The following is a 25,627-nucleotide window of genomic DNA, read 5'->3' on the forward strand; positions in this document are numbered from 1 at the left end:
TCAGACCTTCTTGGAACAGAAGACATAATCAAGAAAACTATCATTATGCTCAGTCATAATGACTTCACTAAAACTATGTGTTTGTACTATACAAATCTAACTTCTTATTGAAGTCGCAACCAAGAATCATCTTGGAACATCAAGAAAACAGTGAAGATGTAAGTACTTAATTCAAGGTATGATTATCAGTATTACAATGCTGAACTTGTTACACTCCACTAACAATAGAGAGAGCTGAGTTGAATTCCCATAATTGCTGAAATTTTAATTCAGTTAGCATTCTAGATTTTTTTAAACAAATATCAAGTAGCAGTAAAGAGTGCACTGTATTATTAATTGTTGTCAAAATTTTTTAAAAAATAGTCTATTTGGTTCACTGATATGTTTTTCAAGTCAGGAAAATCTCCACATGTACTGTACTAACATGGTTGATCATTCAATGTCCTCTGAAGTGGCCTAACAAATCACAGAGTTCAAAGGCAATAGATATTAGTTGCGCCAACACCACCCAGATGCTTAAAATTATTAGATAAAAAGCAAACAGAAGAAAGAAAATAAACTTGGACTGTGCTTTTAAAGGTTATGAAACAATATTGAAATATTAAGTTAAAACTTAACATCTAAACTTTTGATGGGTAATTTCAAAATATTAGTGTGTAATGATCTTGTCAATTTGAAGAGAAAATGAATTTGAGGGACAAATCTAAACTATTTGCAATATGTACTATTCCACAGTGTACTTCTCAGACTCCTTTCACTTAATATATTCTATTTCAATTTAATCTATTTAGAAATGCTGAATGTTCGGAGAAAGTCTATGAATGGTCCCATACAATCCTTAGAGATCACTTACATCAAAACACTAGATCAAAAAGTGGTGCAGATATAATTTGTCATCAGGGATTTCCTTCTAAAGAATTACAGTGGAGATAGGTGTGGATCAATACTATGGATTTTCACTGCAGGGACTTGATAGCCTGATTGCTTAGAAACATGTGCAGTGATAAAAGGGCAGCACTGCCAATTTGTTACAGATAGCAGAGTCAGCACATACAGTATCCAGGATTTACAAGGTAAAGTGATACAAAATGTTATGATTCCTCAGTGGTCATATCTTGTTACACTCTGTGAAGTTTAACTCTCTCTGGTGTTTTGGATTTCTTGTAACAAAGTTACTGCATAGTATTCAAATTATTTCAACCAATAGTATGAGGGTATTGTTACATATTTTTAATATATGAATATTTGAAGATACGACTATTCATTTCAGTATGATTCAATCAGGCATAGGTGCAAATTGAGGTATCAAGATATGTGACAATGTATTCCTTTATGCTATATCTTTCAAATGATGTTATACTGAGGCAAGTGAATATAGATTTAAAGATGCCAACATCCTTTTCACACAAGCATAAGGGAGAATTTGCATAGTCCTGGCCAACTGCCATCTCTTGTCCCACTACCAGCAAAATATATTGATACAATATTTATTTTGCTTTGTACAACTTCCCATGCAAAGCTGCAAAAAATGATGTAGACTTTTTGCAAACAATATGCATGTACAACGAGCCTGCCAAATACACAAAGGCGTTGGCAGCATTTTATATTTGTTCATAAATGGTGGAAGCCTTGACCACCAGAGGAGATCCTAACTGGAGGATAGCTAACTCCAGTAGGCCAGTTCTAACCTTGGTCATCACCAGAGTCTGAAATATACATTTTCCTTCAATAACATTTTTATTTTATTGCTCTCATCCCCATTCCAACCACTACTACTCCAACCCATTTCTCTGCACTCCCATAATTGATTTCCTTTCTCTCACACTCTCCAAAGCCCTTTGAATCTTCTCCGTGCCATCCACAGTATTATCATGCCATGATAGCTCTTCCCCAAACTTCGCATTTAATCCCTAGGTTATGCCAACACCTCCCCCCCCCCCCCATCTCCACTCTGACCACCACCAGCCCATTTTCCAGCACTCTAATATTGTCACCTCACCTATGCTTTCACCTGCTTCTTAGCCTAGTCTGCACAGCCGCCAAAAGATCAATTCCCTTTAACCCCTCTCAGTTTCATTCATCCTGATCATCATGTCCTCAAGCCTGATCTGATTCCAAGCACATCATGCTCTGCATTATGACAAAGAAAGTGTTCCGTATAAATTTCTCTCTGTTAAAGATCTGTTTTGCTATTTGCAGATTCGTTCTAATCTGTTGAGTGTTTCTGACATTTTTTCTTTTTATTATGCATACAAACTCTGCACTACCCACACAAAGCACCAAGGCAGAGTCAGTGATGGCATATGGATTGCCTATAAGTTCATCCAGACTGACATGGGACCTTTTACAGAGTCTCCTCAATAGATAAAAATACATCTTGAGAGATTTCCAGTTCAATAAGTTTTAATTCATTTTGAGGCTGTTTGTGAGTCCTTATTGCATTTCATTTGCTCATGAAGCCACAGTTGCTCCATTTCAGAAATAATTTATCAGCTCCATTGTGCTTTCAGGAAATCCTGAGGGTATGAAATGTCTTACAGAAAATTCCTTTTCCCTGCAAGAGGAGACAATTTTATTATCTGGAGCATTGCTTTCAGCTGTAGGAATTCCTATGATTTTTCAGAAGTTAGTGTCTTTGTTTCAAATGTTGCAGCATAGTGTTTGCAAAGGGCCTTTCTCTGGATTCACACATAATCATAATATGTAAACTTTACTTTGTCTGTAGGCATTTCCAAGATAGACATGCTTTGGACCTTTTTCAGAAAATTCAGAACACCAATAGCATTTCAATGGACCCTATCTGAACTATAGATCTTAAGTACTCAATAGCTGTAACCTCATCTTTAGGCCAAAGTTATGTTAGTACTTATTTTATAGGTTTATTGCTAATGATATATGATGATTTTTGAATTTCTCATTTAGGTTCAAACGTTTAAAAAGAACCCTAGTTTTTAGGGGATAGTATTTGGCCAAATTTAATATTTTCATTGATAAACACCACAATGGAAAAAAATGGAATGTGTTTGTTTTTAGTTCAGACTGTACTGTTAATTCTGCAAGGCAAAATTGCCATGATTGACCTTCAACACATCATTCAAAGACAAAGAAACAGACTCTTAAAACAGGCACCCTGTCCCAAGCTCTATCATAGGAAGAGATTAATAAGCAGACAGAAAAAAAGATTCAAGAAGGTGGTCAAAGCTTTCTTGAAAAGTTCAAAATCTTTGCATAATTTTTGGTCCATGGTCACTGAAAGTAGAAAAGAAACATTCAGCATGGTATTATGAACTAAAGTGCAGCATCAGGTGCACATAGAAGCGAGTGTAGTTCACAGGAGGAACACACCATCTTACAAACTATGCACCTGCCCTTCCTTTGGGCACCTTCTGCTTAACCTACCTATGTGGTTCCTACATCAGTCTCAATGGTCACCTCTGAGCTGACTAAACCAGAATGAAAGCAACACAAACACAAGAAAACCTGCTGATGCACAAAAAGTAACACACACAAGTAGGAAGTCAGACTTCTCTTTCTTTCCAGTCCTGATGGAAGGTCTCAATCCAAAGTGTCATCTTTTCCATTGATGCTGCCTGGCCTGCTGAGTTCCCTCTAGCATTTTGTGCCTGTTGCTTCAGAATGAAAGCAAATCATCTTCAATCCCAAAAATTGCTGGAGAAGAAAAAGGATCTCCGACAGAACAATGTCTAGCTTTAAGAGACAACATTTATGCATTTCCAACTAGGATTTGAATTTACAGTATACAATGTGTTGTGCATTGAATTTACGTAATTTGTAGTTGATGCTAAACAGTGATTGACCACTAATAATTTTCTAGACACCTTTAGCATATACAAATATACATTCTGGTGAAGGTGCAAAATCTGACATACAGGAAAAAAGGCTAGAATGTATTTTAACATTCTGCCATTATTGTCACATTTCAACCTGATTGCTATACCATGTGTATTCCACATATCAATGATTATGGCAGATAACAAACAATTTTTGCACTGGCTTACATTCTTTCTCAGAAAGAACATTTCTATTGGATAAAATCTATTGATAAATAGCTATTTGTTTCCCTATATCACACTTGAGACTGAAACTTATGGAAGTGTATTTGGGATTTCAGTTTATTCTGGTAGATCACAAGAGGTTCTTATTTTGTTCCAGATGAAAGTTTTTTTATTTGATCATGACTTGCATTGAAATTCAAGCTGAAATCTGTGATAATAATTAAAATGTGTTTTAAATTTGCTGTCCCGCTCAGGAGCCTGCAAGTAGTCCCATATTAGCTGAAATAATTTCAGAGAATGTGAGTGGTTTCCAGGTCAGTAACATTACTGCGAATATATTTGTAGAACTTCTACGGCAGTGGATTAAGTCTCCTCATACTAAAGTTCAAAATTCAAAGTAAAACTTATTATCAGAAATGCAAGTCACCACATACAACCCTGAGATTCTTTTTTTGCAGGCATACTTAACAAATCTATAGAACAGTCACTGTAAGCAGAATCTGTAAACTGCAAACAAACTGTGCGAATGCAGATAATAAATAAATAGCAATAAATAATGAGCATGGAATAACAAGATAAAAGGGTCCTGAAATGTGAGTAGTTATCCCCTTTTGTTCACGAGCCTGATGGCTGAGGCGTAGTAATTGTTCTTGAACCTGGTGGTGTGAGTCCTGAGGCACCTGTACCTTCTACCTGATGGCAGCAGCAAGAAAGGAGCACGGCGTGGGTGGTGAGGATCTTGATGATGGATGTTGCTTTTCTATGGCAACATTGCATGTAGATATGCTCAATTGTTGGGAGGGTTTTATCTGTGATGTACCAGGCTAAATACACTTTGTAGGATTTTCTGCTTAAATGCATTTGTGTTCCTATACCAGGCCATAATGCAGCCAGTCAGCACACTTCCCACGACACATCTATAGAAGTTTACCATTCTCCAATCATAGAGTTACATTGCAATTATGTATTATTAAGTGAAGATAACTTTCATAGAGCTCCTTAACGTTCACTCCACCACTCTGTTCACATCTAATTATCAATAGAAGCTGCACACCAAGATCTTATAGTTGATATAAATCACATGCTTAATTTGTGTTATTGACCTACCGGAAAATCACAAGATCACAAGACAAAGGAGCAGAAGTAGGCCATTTAGCCCATCGAGTCTGCTCCACTACTCCACCATGAGCTAAACTTCCCTTTTTAAGCCTTCACCGCTCTGAGGACTATTCTCACATCTAGTTCCAATTTCTGGCTTTATCCCCATATCCCTTGATACCCTGACTAATTAGATACCTATGAATCTTCTCCTTAAACACCCTCAATGTTCGGGCCTCCACAGCTGTATGTGGCAACAAATTCCATAAACCCAAGACCCTCTGGCTAAAAAAATTTCTCCTCATCTCCGTTTTAAATGGGTACCCTCTAATTCTAAGACTGCTGTCCTGGACGCACCCACCAAGGGAGATGGCCTTTCCACATCTACTCTGTCCAACACTTTCAACATTCAAAATGTTTCTATGAGATCCCCTCTCATTCTTCTATACTCTAATAAATACAGTCCAAGAGCCGACAAAATGCTCCTCATATGTTAGCCCCTGCTTTCCAGGAATCATCTTTGTAAATCTTCTCTGAACTCTCTCCAACATCAGTACATCCTTTCTAAGATAGGGGGCCCAAAACTGCACACAGTATTCCAAATGAGGTCTCACCAGTGCCCCATAGAGCCTCATCAACACCTCCTTACTCTTATACACAATTGCTCTTGAAATGAATGCCAACATAGCATTCGATTTCCTTACTGCCAATACTGGTGGTTAACCTTTAGGGTATCCTGCACAAGGACCCCCAAGTCCCTTTGTACTTCCAATTTTTGGATTTTCTCCCCATCTAAATAATAATCTGCCCAATTATTTCTTCTTCCAAAATGTACAACAGTACATTTCTCAACATTGTGTCTCATCTGCCATTTCTTTGCCCACTCTCCTAAACTGACCAAGTCAATCTGCAACCTTTCCGTTTCTTCAACACTTCCCGCTCCTCCACCTACCTTGGTGTCATCCGCAAACTTAGCCACAAAACCTTTTAATCCATAATCTAAATCATCGATATACATTGTAAAAAGAGGCGGCCCCAACACCGACCCCTGCAGAACACCACTAGTAACCGGCAACCAATCAGAATAGGATCCCTTTATTCCCACCCTTTGCTTTCTGCCTATCAGCCAATGCTCCACCCATTTCAATATCTTTCCTGTAATTCCATGGGCTCTCATCTTATTAAGCAGCCTCTGATGTGGCACCTTATCGAAGGCCTTTTGAAAATCCAAATACACAACATCCACAGCCTCTCCCTTATCAATCTTATTAGAGGTTACCTCAAAAAATTCCAATAGGTTGGTGAGGCAGGATCTTCCCTTCATGAAACCATGCTGGCTTGGGCCTATCTTGTCATGCACCTCGATGTATTTCATAACCTCGTCCTTGAGGGTCGACTCCAATAACTTTCCAACTCCCGATGTCAGACTAATAAGTCTATAATTGTCTTTTTGCTGCCTCCCTCCTTTCTTAAACAGTGGAACTACATTTGTGACCTTCCAGTCCTCCGGAACCATGCCAGAGTCTATTGGTTCCTGGAAGATCATTTCCAATGCCTCTACAATCTCCAAAGCCACCTCCTTCAGAACCCGTGGGTGCACCTCATCCGTTTCAGGAGACTTATCTATTCTTAGTCCATTTAGCTTCCCAAGCATTTTCTTTCTAGTAATCTTGACTGTACCTAATTCTATTCCCTGAGACCTCTGGCTATCAGGTATGTTGCTAATGTCTTCCACTGTGAAGACTGATGAAAAATAGTCATTTAGTTCTCTGCCATCTCCTTGTTACCCATTATAATTTCTCCAGCATCATTTTCAATCAGTCCTATATCTACCCGTGTCACTCTTTTACTCTTCATATATTTAAAAAAAACTCTTAGTATCCTTTTTCATGTTAATTGCCAACTTCCTTTCATAATTCATCTTTTTTTTCCTAATGACTTTCTTAGTTTCCTTCTGTAAATTTTTAAAAGTCGTCCAATCCTCAGTTTTCCCACTAATTTTTGCTTCTTTGTACGCCGTCTCTTTTGCTATTATTTTAGCCTTAACCCCTCTCGTTAGGCAGATTTCTGCCATTTTTCCATTCATGATTTTCTTTTTTCTTGGAATATATTTTTCCTGCACTTTCCTTATTTCTTGTAGGAATTTCATCCAATTCTGCTCTACCGTCCCTCCATTTAGCTTACTTTTCCAATCGACTTGGGCCAGTTCCTCTCTCATACCACTGAAATTTCCTTTGTTCCACTGAAATATCGATATACCTGATACCAGCTTCTCCTTTTCAAATTTGAAACTGAACTCAATCATATTATGATCACTACTTCCAAGGAGTTCCATTCCTCAGCTCCCTAATCGCCTCAGGTTCATTACATAGCACCCAATCCAAAACAGCTGATCCCCTGGTGGGTTTATGGACAAGCTGCTCCAAAAGCCATCCCATAGGCATTCTACAAACTCTCTCTCCTGAGATTCAGTACCTTCCTGATTTTCCCAATCCACATTCATATTAAAATTCCCGAGAATTATCTTGACATTTTCCTTCTGACATGTTTTTCTATTTCCAGCTGTAACTTGTAGTCCACATCCCGGCTACTGTTTGGAGGCCTGTCTATAACTGCTATTAGTGTCCTTTAACCCTTGCCATTTCTTAACTCGACCCATAAGGATTCTACCTCTTCTGATCCTATGTCCCTTCTTTCTAGTGATTTGATGTCATTACTTACCATCAGGGCCACGCCACCCCCTTTACCTAACTTCCTATCTTTCCTATACACTGTGTATCCTTGGACATTCAGCTCCCAATCACATCCATCATTTACCCATGATCTCTGAATTCCCACTATGTGTTAGCTTTCAAAGAAAGATGAAGGGAAAAGAATGGGAATGAAAGAAAATACTGAAAAAATAGGCCAATGAAAAGTAGGATAAAGTCCTATTTCCAAAAAGGCCAACCAGGATATCTCAGAAAAGTAGATTTACAAACTAATGGGCCATCTCAAATGTCTTCTGTTGAATTATCAAGGGTTCATTCTAAAGTAAGGTGTGCAATAAAACTTAATGTTACAAGCTAATTTATTTTAATTTATTTCAATAATGCTGTCTTTTCAAGTTTAGATTTCTCACATATTTTCTGCCTTTTCAAGTCTTGTCCAGCAACAACAAACTGCCAATGCCATTTTGATGAATCATTTTTCTCCCTGGTGAACTTAGAGACTCAGCATTTGGGAATGTAGTTGGGAAGGGTGATGATTGTGGCTGGGAGAAAGGTTATTGGTGGGAAAGAAAGTAAAGATGCATGGGTATAGGAGAGGATTTGTTTTATTTCTCAGTGCCAGATAAGTATTAGGAAGCAGTTTTCCACAGACAGATATTCTTTCCCTCAAGCATTGTTTCAGCAAAAGCTACATCTGAAAGCAGAAAATCCAAGGAGATGCTTTCACGTTCCCAAAAGAATTATTTGCACGTTGAGTTTAGAGAGAGAGAAAGATTAATGGAATCTACAATATTTTGGGCATACTGAAAAAATATAATCCAAATACTAATTAGGTTGCTTATAAAATAGAAAATTGCTTTTTCAGTCAATAAAAAAAATTGTAGCCCAGCACCTTTAAGTAACTCAGAACATCTGCAGTCATGATTGTATAATTTTGAACCAGTAGGTGCTGCTGTTGCACCTTGTGTCCTGAAGGGTGCAGCAGCACCATTTTCTCTTCTGTCTTTTTAACGACAATGGAGGGATTTGTAGCATTGGAACATATTGAATGGATAACTATATATTGACATTTTACTGTAATTTTAGAAATCCTACAGAGTTTTTTAGAATGCTAATTCTCATATTTGTGAGCTGATGGCATGTAGATTGACTTTTATTATGTTTAAACGCCAGAAAGCTTTGCTAAAAATGAAGTCTAACCCATAAAAATACTTAGCCTGTCATGTGTTTATACGGCAAGTCGTTGGTTGTGTAAATAATTCTGTTTGGATGCTATGGGGAAATCTTCGAAATAGCGGCACTTCTAATCCACAGGAAATACCAGTAAGTGTAGCTAAAATGTGAAAAGCTGTTAAAATATTTTAAAATTACACGTTTGGAGAACTGTTATAAGCACTCTTACGGTACACAAGCGGCAGAGATTTTGAAAATGAAATCTTGTGGTGTTTATATTTTTCACATATAGAATGGAAATAGAAATAGAATCAAAGTGTTAGGGGAAATAGATTACAGAGTTACAGATTTAAAAGGAAATGGGAAGTAATGTGATTGTTTACGTGGTAGTTGGTATGGACTCGATGGACTGCATGGTCTGAATTGATGAATGGCACTTATAATAAAGTGGGCCAATTAAAAATCATATTCTATTTTACATCATGTCAATCCTTTTTGCAAAGAAACAAGAGTGTATGAAATAAGTACAATGCAGGAGATGCTAATTCAAACTCCACCTATTATGAGTTAGTATTGCTGACTAATGTCACCCCAAGGTGCTTTAAATGACTAATATTATAAAGAACCTGTGCAGCTAATAAAAGACACATGTATAGTTTCTCCATTTAATTGTTGTAAGTTTTGTGCAAATGAAAACTTCTTGGCTTATTCTGTTAGGGTGTATTCTGGAGTTAGGGTATTTAGCAAATATTAATTTCACCAGCAAACAATCTTCAGACCGGAGTGTGAATTGTAGATTGAATTTGAAATCCAGCCTTGAATAATAGTTTTCCTGGAGTTGTGGACTAGAGTTGTTTGCCATCCAGACAATGCTGACTACCATTCATTTTGGGTGTCTGGAGTGTGAGTGGGAAGAAGGAAGTGTTTCACAGCTATATATAATTGAAAGGAGGCATTGTAGATACATTGTAGCTATAGAATTGCCATGATGTTACCTTTGATGTTCAGCATATAAAATATCATGTAATATTGGGTCGAGCAGGCCTCTTCTTCCAAGACTGTCTCAGTATGATGCCTATTGTTTGTTTTTGTTGAATAAAACACTTCCCATATCGACTAGCTTTGGTGTCTCTCCGGTGACTTTGTTCACACCCCAACAATTCGTATTGGCCCTCAGGAATGAGGTGTACTCTAAGACCTCACAATTGCAAATTAACTTGATTATCTCTTCAACATGCAGCCACATCTAAACATCAATGAGAGAACTCTGTTGAAGAAAACTCAAGACTGCTAAATTACGTCTTAGAGCAACTGCAGTTTTCTAATATTATCTGAAATATCCTCCACAATTAAAAGTCTGTATAGATTTATAAACTACAGTATAAATATTGACAGCAGTTTTCAACCAAATCAGTAAACTCTTGACCTGAGAGCTCAAAGTGTACTGTAACTGTCAAAGCTGTGGGTGTTATTGTAGTCAATGCCACTTCAAAATGCCAGAGCAATAGCTTACTTCATAGCCTAAAAACTGTAGTGGGTATTTATTCATTACGCTCCAAATTATTTTCCTAAACAAACTTTCACCTACATTTTGGACTTAACTATTTCAGTGGTAGTTGCCATTTAATGTTAAACACTAGCAATTCTGAAGCCATTGTCAAACCATATAGATAGGGGTAATGAGGTTGAAAAAAAATCAGTCAACACACACAAAATGCTGGAGGAACTCGGCAGGCCAGGCAGCATCTATGGAAAAAAGTACAGGTGATGTTTCAGGCCAAGACCCTTCAGCAAGACTTGCTGCAGGATCCTGCCAAAGGGTCTCGGCCTGAAACATTGACTCTACTTTTTTCCGTAGATGCTGCCTGGTCTGTTGAGTTCCAGCAACATTTTGTGTGTGTGTTGCCTTGATTTCCAGTATCTGTGCAGATTTCTTTTGTTTGTAAAAAAAATTATTGTTTTTATTTTACATTGTCATAGGATGAGGCAGGCATAGACGCAGTGGCCACTCTGGCTCCAACCAGTGGTGAAATTTCTTGTCCTGTTCATTTTTTCTACAACCAAAAAACACTGCTGAAGATTAAGAACACCAGAAACTGCAAGTTTACCTTGCTAGCGAACAGAATGTGCTGCACAGTTATGGACTAATGCGGGGAGCGTGCTCTCACTTTGCCCTGCAGTCTATTACAGTTACTCGGGGAAGTCGCCATCAGAAATGTGCGCTCGAACTCAGAAGCATGGTAAGTGCGCCAGTATTAAAGTGAGACTTAAAGCAGATCCCTTTAGGCCCATGTTCCTGTCGATTTTACTCGTTAATGTCCAATCTGGATTACCTGTGTCTGCTTCTGAACCAATGGGTGATAAGGGACTGTTGCACACTCATCCTGACAGTAACATGGCTTCAAGACACCATTCCAAACTCAGTCACCCGGCTAGAAGACCTAATCTCCTTTTGAGTAGATGGAAGTGCTGCCATTTCCTGCAAGTCCGATGGAGGAGGTCTGGGTGTCTATATCAAATAGAACCGGTGTGCGAACGCCTCGATAGTAATAGCCCACTGCTCACTGCAGAAAGGTTTTTTAATGGTGAAGTGCAGGCCCTTCTACTTACTGAGGGAGTTTACTGCCATTGTGATTATTGCTGTTTACAACTCCCCCTGTGCTAGTGCTGGGAAAGCACTGTGGGAGATCTATGACACTATCTGCAGCCTCAACACCACTCACCCTGCTGGTGTCTTCAATTATGTCGTCTTAAAACCAGTCCCTCCAAGGTTCTACCAGCATGTCAACTTTGCAACCAGAGGAGAGAATACATTAGACCTCGTTTATACCAACGGTCATAGAGCCTACAAGGCTGCCCACCACCCTCAGATCATTACTCAGACCATTTTGCTAATCGCCACATGGTTAAATGAGTCAAACCAGTTCTTGGGAAGATCAGAGCCTGGCTAGAAGCTACCACCTCAGCACTGCAGGACTGCTTTGAAAGCACAGACTGTAGCTTATTCATGGAGGTGGCTACCTCTGATCATCACGTCAACATTGACTATGCGGGATTGGTGACTGGCTACATGGGGAACTGTACTGAGGATGTTACCCTGATTAAACACTACACCGGCAGGGTAAACCAGAAACTATGACTGACTACAGAGGTTCATGCTCTGCTTGTGGATCAGGACACTGCCTTCAGAAAGGAGAACAGGACAACTCTAAGGCTGGCAAGAGCCACACGCTCCAGTGCCATCAGGAAGGCAAAGCATGAATACAGACAAAAAATCCACAGACACCTTTGTGGCAGCAGGGTCACACAGCACATGTGGCGAGGTATACAAACCATTACCAATTACACATCCACCCTACATGTCAACAACAGCAACATCTCACTTCCCACTAGGCTGAATCTTTTCTATTCATGATTTAACCAACTGAATGATGTGACATCGATAAAAGCCCCCTCTCTTCCTGAGGAAAGGACACCTGTCTAGCCGCAGCCGAGGTTAGGAGAATCCTAGCCAGGGTAAACTCATGCAAAGCTGCAGGGCTGGACAACGTACATGGTCAGATGCTGAAAGGCTGTGTGGCCCAACTAACAAAGATCTTAAAGGACATTGTTAATATCTCCCTGAAACTCTCCACTCTCCCTGCAGACTTGAAGGCAGGAACTGACATTCCAGTGTCCAAGAGAGCAATGGTAACTGGCCTAGATAACTGCCACCAAGTGGCACCATTCTCAACAATCGTGAACTGCTTTGAGTGGCTGGTAATGGATCGTATAAAATCCCATCTTCCAGCTGCATTGGACCCTTTCCTGTTCACCTACTGCTCAAACCAAACCGCTGACGATGCCACAGCCTCCTGCCCCACCTAGGAAATGATGCTTCGTACACCAGGACGTTGTTTATCGAGTTCAGCTCAGCATTTAACATGATCATCCCTCAGAGCCTGGCAGGTAAACTATCCTCATTGGGAGTCAACACCTCTCACTATAACTGGATCTTGGACTTCTTGACAGGAAGACCCCAGTCAGTCCAAGTTGACAGCATCATCTCAAGCACCATCACACGGAGCACAGGGGCACACTGAGGGTTGTATGCTCAGCCCACTGCTGTTCATGCTGCTAACTCACAACTAAACTGCCAGATTCTGCTCAAACCACATCATCACATTCGCTGATGATGTTACAGTGTTTGACCTCATCAGAAACAACGATGAGTTGCAATACAGAGAGGAGCTTGAGAGTTTTATCAAGTGGTATAATAACAACAACCTGAGTCTTAACGTGGACAGGACAAAAGCGATGATTGTGAACTTCAGGAAGGCAAAGGTCGACCATTCTCCTTTGCACATCAATGGCTCTGTTGTGGAGCGAGCAAAGAACATGAAGTTCCTTGGTGTCTTCATAACAGATGATCTAATCTGGACCCATAACAACTTCTCACTAGTCAAGAAGGCACAGCAGCATCTACACTTTCTAAGGAGGTTGAGGCGTAAAAGGTTCCCTGCCCCCATTCTAAAAACTTTGTAAGGAGCACCATTGACTGTGTCCTGTCTGGCTGCATCATTGTGTGATATGGAAGCTGCAAGGCACCAGACTGCAAGACCCAGTAAAGGACAATAGAATTTGCTGAGACGATCATTGGGGTCTCCCTTCCCTCTATGTGTAAGATTTACTGGAAGTGTTGCAGAAAGGGCACAAAGCATTGTTGAGGATCCCGTCACCTATTCCACAGCCTTGGACCCACTACCATCAGGAAGGAGGTACAGAAGCATCAGGATTAGGACTGCCAGACTGGGTAACAGCTTCTTCCCTCAGGCTGTGAGACTGATGAATACCCTGCCACCACCGAGGTCTCGTCACTAGGACAGTGAATTGTTTACTGTTTACCTGTGTTGTATTTTGAATTATATTTTATTAACTTATTGATAGTATATTACTTTGGTTTATGTAATGTGTAATATATATTGTGTGGGTGCACTGTTGAAGTTAAAATAGGGACCTGTGCAAAAATTGTTTAAACTTTATACTTATACTTTATACTTTATTGTCGCCAAACAATTGATACTAGAGCGTACAATCATCATATTTGATTCTGCTCTTCATGCCCCCTGGAGTACAAATTGATAGTAAATATTAAAAATTTAAGTTATAAATCATAAGTAGAAAATAGAAAAGGGAAAGTAAGGTAGTGCAAAAAAACCGAGAGGCAGGTCAGGATATTTGGAGGGTATGGCCCAGATCCGGGTCAGGATCCATTCAGCAGTCTTATCACAGTTGGAAAGAAGAACTTGAGAAGTATGTGGCTGTGTGTGAATAAACTTAAAATTACCCATTTATTAGGCTACTGTGCATTGACTGCAGCTTGGCAGTCAGCACAATAATCCCATCCAAACTCATCATCAAGCTTTAAGACCTGGGTGTCTGTACCTTCCTCTGGAACTGGGTAAGTTAATTTCCTCATCGGCAGGCCTCAATCAGTGAAGAATGGTAACAACATTTCATCGTCAGTGAACATCAACACAGACGCACCTTAAAGTTGTGTGCTTAGCCCTCTGCTCTACTCTCTATACACAATGATTGTGTGGCTAACTACAGTTCCAATGGCATCTTCAAGTCCACCGACAGCACCACTGTTGGACAAATCACAGGTGGCGATGAATTAGCTTACTGGAGAGAGGTTGAGAGTGCCGCAGAAACAACCTCTTCTCAGCAAAACTAAAAAGCTGATTGTTGACCTCAAGAAGGGGAAGGAAGGTGAACATATACCAGTCTACACTGAAGAATCAACAGTGGAGGGAACAGCAGTTCTAAATTCCTGTGTAATAACATAATGTATGTCAAACATATCACCCAATCATACTGGACATTCTCTCTGCCTCCCTCTCCTATCAGAAGATACAAAATCCTGAAAGCATGTACCACCAGGCTCAAGGGCACCTTCAGTCCAACTATCAGAAGACTATTGAATGGTTCTTAATGTGATAAGATTGATTTTTGACCTCACAATCGAACTCGTCATAACCTTGCACCTTACCGTATTGGAAGCACACAGTTTCTGACTCTTACTTGTGCATGAAGTGCAGTAATGAAGTCAAGTATCACTTCCTCACCTTCATCTTTATCCTTCCAAACTATTTCACTGATGATGTTCTATTATCTGTCTAATCAAAACCATAATGACTCTCTATCCAGTCTCTCTTCATCATAAATTACTCCATTACAATATATTATCCACCCACCTCCATTCTCCAATTCCATCAAATCTAACCCAGTACTCAGTCCTCATTCACAGCCCCTGATGACCCTGTGATTTCAGTCTCAGAGGCTGAAGTGAGAGCATCCTTCAGGAGATTGAACCCATGGAAAGCTCTGGCCCAGATGGGGTACCTGGCCGAGTACTAAAGACCTGTGTTGATCATCTGGTCGGAGTGTTCACCAATATCTTTATTCTCTCACTTCAGCAGTCTGAGGTACTCACCTGCTTCAAGTAGCCTCCAATTATTCTAGTGCCTAAGAAGTAGGTGTAACTGGTCTCAACTATGACGAAGTGTTTTGGGAGGTTGGTGATGAACCATATCAACTCCTGCCTGAGAAGCAACTTGGATTCTCTCCAATTTGCTTACCTTCACAATTGGCCTACAACAGATGACGTTTCATTGGCTCTTCACTTAACCCTGGAACCTCATGGCAGTGGAGATGCATAGATCAGGATGCCCTTCATCAACTATGGTTTGGCATTCAATACCATCAACCCCATAAAACTAATCAATAAGCTTCAAGACCTTGGCCTTGATGCCTCCTTGTGCAATTGGATCCTCAGTATCCTCACTTGTAGACCCCAGACAGTTCAGATTGGCAAAAACATCCCCTCCACAATCTCTATCAGCACAGGTACAGCACAAGCCTGAGTGTTTAGCCCCCTACTCTACTCACTTTATACTTATAACTGAGGTTAAGCATAGCTCCAATACCATACTCAAGTTTGATGATGGCACCACTTTCATTGGGTCGAATCAAAGGTGGTGACGAATCAGGGAGACTAAAAATCAGGCTGAATGGTGCCACAACAACAACCTCTTACTCAATATCAGCCACACCAAGGAACTGATTATAGACTTTCAGAGAAGAAAACCAGAGGTCCATGAGCTAGTACTCATTGGGAGATCAGAGGTAGAGAAAGTTAGATTATCTGTCCTGGGTCTAGCACGCAAGTGCCATGATGAAGAAAGCCTCTAGTTTCTTAAAAGTTTATGAAGATTCAGCATGACATCTGAAACTTTGACAAACTTCTATAGATGTGTGTTAAAGAATGTATTGATTGGTGGCATCAAACGTCTGTGCTCTTGAATGGAAAATCTGACACAAAGTAGTGGATATGGCCCTGTCCGTCACGAGTAAAGGCCTTCTCACCTTTGAGCACATCTACATGGAGTGCTATCAAGATCCATTATCAAGGACCCCTCCCCTCCCCCACACAACCCAGGATCAGGAATATCAGGCTCTTGAATCAAAGGGTATAACTTCATTCAACATCACTGAACTGTTCTCACTTTTAAGGACTTTTCATCTCATGTTCTTGATATTTATTAATTTTTTTTCTTTTGTGTTTGCACATTTTGTTGCCTTTTGAACAGTGGTTGTTTCCTATCCTGCTGGGGGCAGTCTTTCATTGATTCTCCTACATTCCTTGGATTTACTGTGTATGGCCACAAGAAAATTAATCTCAGGGTTGTATATGGTGACATATCTGTATGTTGATAATAAATTTACTTTGAACTTTGAACCTAGATCCTTGGGCAATTTGTCCATGTAAACTGGGCCTCGAACACCCTAAATATAACAAACTGATGAAACTGGCCTCCAATATGTTGGCCAAGCAACAATAACTTCCAGTCACTGGCCTGTGAGCCCAGTTTCCAACCCTCTGAATGAAAGGTAACACCTCCCTACCATTGATTAATCCTGCTCAGCCATAGCATTCCCCCCAAAACTTCCACTGCCCCATCACATCTGTCTCTCCCACTCAGCATGCCAAGTGATTTCCATGATTGCAAAGTCCTTTCAGTGCACAAAATATTCAATCATACACAATGTCTTGGACCTGTTGTGCTTTAGATTTACTCTGTTATTATTCTGTGATGTTAAATTACATTGGTTAGTTGATATTTTGTGATGAAAAATAGTCAACACTTGGCATTCCAGATTTTTAATGATAAAGTTTATCCTGAAAGTAACAATATAGAGAATACAAATAAATAGTTTTCTTTATGATTCTGCAATTAATTTTGTTGCTTATATAACATTACATTTCACTATCTAAAAATGGTTCCGGTATCTTTTAACCAGAAAACAGTAAATATGATGAGAACCAAGGCTCCTTTCACACTTGAATAATTATATCTGAACCCAGAACAAAAGCCAGCATTAAGTTATTTTTCATTCTTAAATCTCTTCTTCAAAACATATATGTGGTTCAATGTAATGATGTTCAAAATACCATTTTACAGAAACATTCTAAGTATAAATGAAATTGCGAGTCAGCAGTAAATTAATTTTATAACTATTCAGAACTTGCATTTTTCATGGACTCTATAGTCAAATATAGTTGTAGTTGGCAGTCATAAAATTTCATCCATATTGTATGTTGCTATTCCACAAGTAGCAACATTGGTGAATTAGGTTTTAAGTCACATGATGTTAAACAATACTAATACTGTTGTGTTGCAATTACTTCTATTGCGATCATTCTTCTCAGAACAATATATTTTATTTATACCTAAGATTTTATACCAAAATTTTGAGATTCATATTTCTGTTGTGCTGAGAAAATATAATATACTATAGGTCCATCTTTAAAAACCGATTCAATATTAATCCAGTGTGTACTGTCATTTAATCAGATAGAATCTAATTTAATAACTTTGCTCTAAGTGTCAATAGATCATAAAATAGGAATACTTTGAAAGTGCATAGTGAAAACTTGTCTAAAGATTCATCTACCGTATTTAACAGTGCTGCCTACATGCTAAATTACAACCTCCATGATGCGCAGTAATACACAGACTGCTGTTCTAGTCTCACCCCACCACAAAGAAGCTCACAGCAATAACACTGCTAAAAAACATGGCCCTGTAATACTAACATAAATTCTGGTTGCTTTGACAAGTACGTAATTTTGTGCAGTGGTGCTCTTCGCATCTCGAGAGTTATGAGGCAATTTCATTCCCATCTGACATATTTACAAAGAAACATTAGACTGAAGGAATTAGTAAACCGAGAAATCTTTATAGATTTTTAGTCCCTGGCTGTCTCACTCACATCTGTTGGCTCTTCCCAAAGGAAATGCTTGAGTGACCACTGTAGAGATCGTCGCTAAACACTAAGCAATCAGGAGCAAACAGAGGAGATGCTTTAAGTCGGCTAACAGGATTAGGCACAAAGTTTCCAAAATTCTGAATTATATAAAAAGTAATACTGCATGTGTCATGAAAATAATTTTAACCTGTTAGTGTCAGCCAGATTTTGTCATTGCATTTCTGTAAAAAGCACATATTATTCCAATTACCGAAATGTTATTTCCGCCAGAGTTTAATGATGCTTGCTTATAAGCATAGCTTCAGGCATCCCCACAATACATTCTCACAATAGGTCATTTAAACTGATCTGTTCTAGTGTAAATACCAAAAGGGCGTCCTGAGAAATTGTCATTAAATGGGCAACAGCTTATGCCATGGCTGATCCTCATTCTCTCCCTCTGAGCAACCCCGGTTGCAGATTCAGCTTGCCCTGGCATCAGCAAAAATGACAGTTTCATTGCAGATTGTCTTAGCAGGAACGATCTATCAACCAAACATCAGTCACACTGCAGTAAACACCTGCTAAACTCTACCAGTTGCTTTTCCTAATGCAATCACAATGCCCACCAGACTGTAACTTACAAAATATATAACAGAACTGAATACAGTATTTGCACTGATAGCTCCTAACAGCTCACATTTCAACCTTACTCACAGCTCACTAGCCGCAGATTTCTGTGCTAACAGCTTGCCACAGAGAGGTTCTTCATCCTGGAAGAAAATCTGATCAGAGACCCCGCTACTACAAGCACCAACATGACATCATAATCTAACAGTAACAAGTCAGTCAGCTTAATATGATTACCAAAATAAGCAGGCAGCCCAATAGATAAAATTGTCCAGGCACTGGCTATTTAGGTAGAAGACATGAAGTCAAATCTCAGTGTTGTATTTATATCCAGACTTTATTTAAAGTTTGCTTTGACTAGTTGAACTAGGTCATCTGTGACAGGAAGGATACAATTACAAGGATTTGCCAGAGCAGTGTACTTCCAGGTTTAGAGAGCACTATAGCTGACATCCATGTGGCCTTGAAGAACAGGATAATTTTTCCTTCCTTGACAGTGGTGTATACAATAGGCATGAAACTCCAAGTTATGAAAATGGTGATATGGAAAGATGGAAGCTATCAATAACAATATAGCACTTGGTCTGTTTTCAAAATAAAAAGAGCTTACTTTGGCATTTGTTTGCATCATATTTAAAGTGATCAAATTTTAAAAAAATCTAATTTCAATTATACAAGTGCTGCTGTTTTCTTCTGCACTGGCTTGAGAAGTTTTGTTACTGGACTTAACTGCAGTTTTCTGGAAGAGATTGAAGTATAATGAACGCTGTTAGCATTTATATTTTTGCCTGAGCCTTTTCATCACATCAATAAAGTTGTAACACCACATAAATCAGACATTATCTTTTGACTTCTCAGCATGACAGCTGTTACAAGAACATTAAACATCTGCACTATATTTTAAACAGACTGGGGGCTAGAATGTCAAATACACCCTCAAAAAATTGAAGCAAAGCATTTTTGAAAGAAAACTGAAAATACCTTTGAAATTCATTGCAGATTGTTGCAATGTCTTATTTTTAAATGAGAAGGAAATATGGTCTTTCCAAAGTAAAGCACCCTCAAAGCTGTTTGTCACCGCTTAATGTGAGTCATCCTATCGCTGGCATAATGATGGAAAAGCAGCGTGAACTGCAAGAGTCATTTTACACATTAAAACATGTAGTGGTCAAGGCTCCATGTTCAACTGCTTCTAAAACAATGGATATACCCGGAGAGGTACAGCAGTTACTTTCTCCTGAAGATTAAAGAATGATGTGATTGAAAAGTAACTTGATATTCAATAATCCTGGTATCGTCATTCTATTTTTGATATCCTGTACTAGCAATGAGGCTTAAGCAGGGTTCAACTACTTGCAGCTATGCATCTTAAACAGATAAAAACACCAGCCAAATTCAAATCATATGAGAGTTGACAAGCCATTTATCTTCATTGGCCTGTTTTCACATAGATGTGGTTGTGCAATTCTGTTAGAAGGAGACATTACACACAGTTAATATGCTTGTGGAATAATTGGCTGCACTCACAACGGCATCTTCAGATATGGTACAGTGACATAAGGATTTTTGGCTACAAAATCATCACTTAAAGCTGGAAATCAGGCTGAAAGCATAACTGGACAATTGTTGTCTACCACAAGAGTGGAATCAGATAGAGAAGAGGATCAATATGCTCTTGGAATAATAGGAAACTCGCAGAGTTTGTTCTGCACCTGAACTGATCCCAGTTCATGATAAATTTATTTGGATTTATCTTCTTTTTCTAAAATTATCACTGAAGACCGATGAAGACAAACACTTCTCTGTAAATTATGTTTAAATGCCTTGCGACCCGTTGCTATCTAGTATTTTAAAAGATAATTGGGTAAGTGGTGATAGCAATGATTCCAAATTCAAGAATAAAGTTGATCAAAACATTTTTGCTTTTTAAAATGATGTTGATACTTGGTAAAAAGCATCCAGTAAAGCATTTTATCTGGTATCTAAAAGCAAAACTGTGCACTGACACAGTCTGCAGTGTGATGGCTAAATCAGACAGTTATTTGCTGATCAAGCTTCCCATTACAAGCTATGTATCCCACAGCATTTTTTTTGTGTAAAAGTAGAAAGACAGCCTGCATTTTTGTCACCACAGCGTGCTCAGCATCTGCTGTACTATGAACATTCCCAGCTAGTGAATGTAGAAGGATGTTATCTGAACTTTGCATAATAGTTGTTCTTAAATTTTAAAGTGAGAACTAAACTAGAATTAGGCTTTAACAATCAACGATGAATTCTGGGTATCAATATTCTTCCACGATTCTGAATAAGATTTTAAGCAATTAAGACTAGGGTAGGTGATCTAAATGCATGACCTTAGTGAAGCTTATTAATAAAACAAAGCAGAAAATGTAGATCATTAACATGAGAATGTGATGGACGATTTAACAAAAGATCTTACGTTGTTATTAAAAGGTTGGTTTTCCCTTTAGGATAAACATAATGAGTAGCAGGATAGTCAAAAGAGACAAAGAATTTTAACCTGAAAAAACCTTTATCTCCAACCCTGGTTAATGGAATGAAAATACACTTCTTCCACATTTCACAAGATGAAATGTCTTAGCTCAGCTCAGTGCAGGAATGAATGCACAACACCAGGCAACCACTGAAAAAAGTTTGAAACTTTAGCTCTAACAACAATTTCTGGACTTAAAGGTTCAGATTTTAATCTAGAGACAGAAGTGCTGGGTGATTTATTCAGCATTTGACCCAAGCTATACTTGGTCCATGAATACTTAATACTTAATTGTTGAAAGTGAAAATGAATCACACCAATAAAATTGTATTAACTTAAAGAAAGGGATCAAACACAGGTTTTTATCTTTCTATTGGTAAGAGGCCAAATATATGAGGCTCAAGTTTATTACAAAGTAAACCCTCTGAGAGCTCATTTTTACTAATATGAATCTACAGATTTTGTTATTTTTATTTGTGTTCTGACATTCAAAAGTACCACAAAGTTTAAATTCCAGCATAAAATATTATAATTTGCAAAGTAAGGTGATAATTTTCACAGATGATGAAGAGTATCTTGAATATACTGAAAAAATATATTTTCTCACACTGTAAATTATAACTATGTTTAGGTCACATTTTGTTTTAATTTCATTTCATTTCATTGATAGATCACTTTTTTTTTAGTAAGTCCATTGCATATTTTACAGAAGTGACAGTAGATGTACTGGTTACAATTTCATACCTTTGAGGGTCTTGTCAAAGTGAACTTTTTAAGGTGAGTACACTGTGCTTTTCATGTCCTTTAATTGTAGAGCAAGCCTATGAAATTCAAAGAAGCATGATCATTCCCTCTTTATGGGCTAATAACCACAGTCTGTAATTTTACAATCTACAATATAAATTCATAAAAGATACTGCTCAGTACGATTAATTTATGACAAAGCTAAACGCTTAGTGCTGATGGAAGTGAAATCCTGTTTCATGGATAATTTGATAGTCACAAGATTATATTCTCTTAATAAGAGTATTCATATTGCTGTGATTTACCTAATTAGTTTATGCATTCAAGAAGCATTCAGATTTCTCTTATTATAAGAATGTTGTTATGGTGGTTTGTAATATTCTGTGGATATTTGTTTTCAGCAAAGCAAGGGAAAATTATGTTCAAAAATAAAAATATTTTTCAAAATTGCCAACTGATGTATGCGTCAGAGGCACCAAATCAGGGAAAGCCTGGGTGGTATATAGATTAAAGCACAATCCATCTGTGCCAATGACATCCCTAAACATTGACCTTAGAAAAGTGCCTTGGACAGCAGTTGTATGACATTTCATTTCCCACGCGACATAGTAAGGTGCAATTTCAGAATAAAATTAGCAACATAGTGAAATATGGTATTGAAATATCAACAATGTAAGCCTCGATCTGGATTAAACTGTTGAAATGAATTTAGGAACTTCATACCATATAGATAGAGAATTTTGTCTTAACTCTATGGATGGATGAAATAGAGACTTGAAGAATTGCAAGGATAATATTCCATCTCCAGAAAGCACCTTTTCCTGTCTTATCTTCCCCTGAAATGTATTATTTATTTTGTGTTGAATCTGATCAGTTTTCATAAAACCTATTAGTGTTGTTTGTAATAATAAATCATCTACAACATGGCATTCTTAAAATCATAAAAATAATATAAAGTTGATCCACCTTATTTCACGAAAGTTATCTACATGCTGCCATATTTTTTGGGAACAATTATTTATTCAGTGGCTATTGGCATAGATGGTCAGGTTGATAATGTGATGATCCCTTGATTCTTGTACTTGACCACATCATAGGAAGAGGAAAATGCTAGATTTGAACCACAATGATCATGAAATAAAGAAACAGCAAAGAAAATTGAAGTCAGTAATAGATCCTCAATCAGAGCAATAATAAGCAAGAATGCTACGCACTTAGATTGAAAAAAAACTCTTTTGATTTGAATAAAAATATTAGTGGATATTCTAATTCTTGTTCTGATACATCTGGATTTGTTTACAACTTAAAATAGAAAACACTTTCTGCCAATCTTTTCTTTATGTAGCAGTCAATACGTCAATAGAATACACTGTGCTTCTGTCATAATGCAAATTTGAATTTGTATGGCACATGACAACTAAATTAACAACTTATTTTTTTTGCATCAAGGTTTCAATATAAGTTTTGCACGAACAACTATATTCTTTTGTTGGCATGTGCGTCAGTTAGTTCACAAAAGTACTAAGGAGAATATTTAAATATCTGTTGTATGATGGAGTCGCCAGAGCCTGAACAGAATACAAAACAATGAAGTTACACAACATTCACAACACAGTCAGATAATGCTAACACTCGTACTTGCCTAAAATGAGATTAATTTGCCTAAGATCATAAATATGGTGCTAACCAATTAACAAGTGAAAATTTCTATTGCATAAAATGTAGAAGAATACGAGTAGATACTCTCCTGTTGAGAATGCACTCATTTAGACATAGTTCACTCCCTAGCTTCAGCTGAAATTTTAAGAATGCAGCATGCTATTGTATGGCATTCAATTTATTTTCTATTCTTCTCTATGTATTATCTCAAGCTGCGTGTGCCTGAGGAAAACTATTTTGTTCCCACCCCTATTTGTATTACCTCGATGCACTGTTATAACAAATTGATCTGTCTGAACGGTATGCAAGACAAGTTTTTCACTGTACCTTGGTACATGTGATAATAATAAACCAATTTACCAATTTACTTTGTTCACAAAAAAAACATTGTGATTACCTCTGATACTGAATTACAGTTATCAGAAAACTGTGAAATTGGGATATATTTGCTTTAAGGAAGTATTTATTCTTTTTAAGAGGTGGTGAAGTCCAACCTCCACAAACACTCACACAAACATGATCACTTGCTGGACAAGCTGCAGCCATACTGACCTATAGCAATTGGGTCTTTAATTACTTTATTGTTTATTTCTGATATATTTCTGCTGATTGATGCCATAATTGCAGAGTATGTGGTGCAAAAGTAAATGTAAAATGAGTAGCAAATGCTGAAAATGTTTGTTCAGGAAATATAGTCTAAAGTACACAGATAGAATGGTATCTTTTTGTTCAGTTGATGACAGTAGAGAAAATTTCATTGTTTCTATATGAGTAATTACTCGCACTCAAAGGTAGACTCATTCCCATTCCTATCAGGATGCTGCCTTACTGAAAGAATGAACCAGACACAAACATTCTTGGAAAAATTGCAATAGGCGAGGAAGGGGAATATGGTTTTCTAGAGTAGGTCAAATCCAAGCAAGTGATCAAGTAGCAATTAACCTCCATGAAACCCAGTGAAGAATTGTGTCTGAGACACCTGTATTACAGCTTTAGCATCTCTATTGAAACCTGCTGTTTGCTGCAGTCACAACTAGGCAGGGATGCATTGCTGTTATCTGTCCCTCTGCCTTTTAGGTGTTGGCATTTTTCAGGCTGGAATGGAAGATATTTGCTTAATTCCCCCCATTTCATAATGATGGTAGTGATGGTTACCATGGACACACTTTTGGAGGAGAACTGGCTATGTTTTGTACTGTCTCACCAAGAGCAGAAGGTGGAGAAATCATGCCACCTTATGAGGATTACATATTTATATACAATATCATAGACTACACATTTGCAGATTGCATACACAACAGGAAATCTACTTCTCTAGCATGAAACGATCATTCCGTAGCACAGGGCTGGGCCTTCTATATCTGAATGACAGCAACCAATCAAGTTCATGTTTACTTCAACACATGTAAATTGGGTATAAATGCCATAAAAACTTGTTTTTTTGTAACACCAGTATGGTGCATTATGAATATGCCAATCATAAACTACATAAACTTAAATTAACATAAATTATATTTAGCTTACATGACGCAATGAACTAAAATAACATAATGACCTTTGCAAGACATCAGAATTGTTGTCCTCCTTCAAACATCTGTTCCCAGGATGCAGCTTTCCTTTCCAGGTCACCAGAGTTGTTCTCCTTCTTCAAAGAACGGGGTTTCCTTTCCTGCACCATCATTAATACTGCCCTCACTTCCATCTCCTCCATTTCCTGAACGTCTGTGCTCTCACCAGCTTACCACTGCCTTAACAGTGATAGAGTTTCTCTTGTCCTTACCTACCACCCCATGAGCCTCCAAATCCAACAC

The 25,627-nt window shown here is 38.2% G+C and overlaps 1 long non-coding RNA gene across 1 annotated transcript in view; it reads left to right on the forward strand.

Moving 5' to 3' along the window:
* The first annotated feature begins 20,586 nt into the window (after positions 1-20,586).
* The window catches only part of LOC140208229 (uncharacterized), a 60,515-nt gene continuing 55,474 nt past the window's right edge, over positions 20,587-25,627 (forward strand). Inside the window, exons 1-2 of the long non-coding RNA XR_011888700.1 lie at positions 20,587-20,783; positions 22,123-22,190. This is a non-coding gene — a long non-coding RNA (uncharacterized lncRNA). The remainder of the gene's footprint in view (positions 20,784-22,122; positions 22,191-25,627) is intronic.

The sequence above is a fragment of the Mobula birostris genome, chromosome 2, assembly GCF_030028105.1.
Source record: "Mobula birostris isolate sMobBir1 chromosome 2, sMobBir1.hap1, whole genome shotgun sequence".
NCBI classification, from domain to species: Eukaryota; Metazoa; Chordata; class Chondrichthyes; order Myliobatiformes; family Myliobatidae; genus Mobula; species Mobula birostris.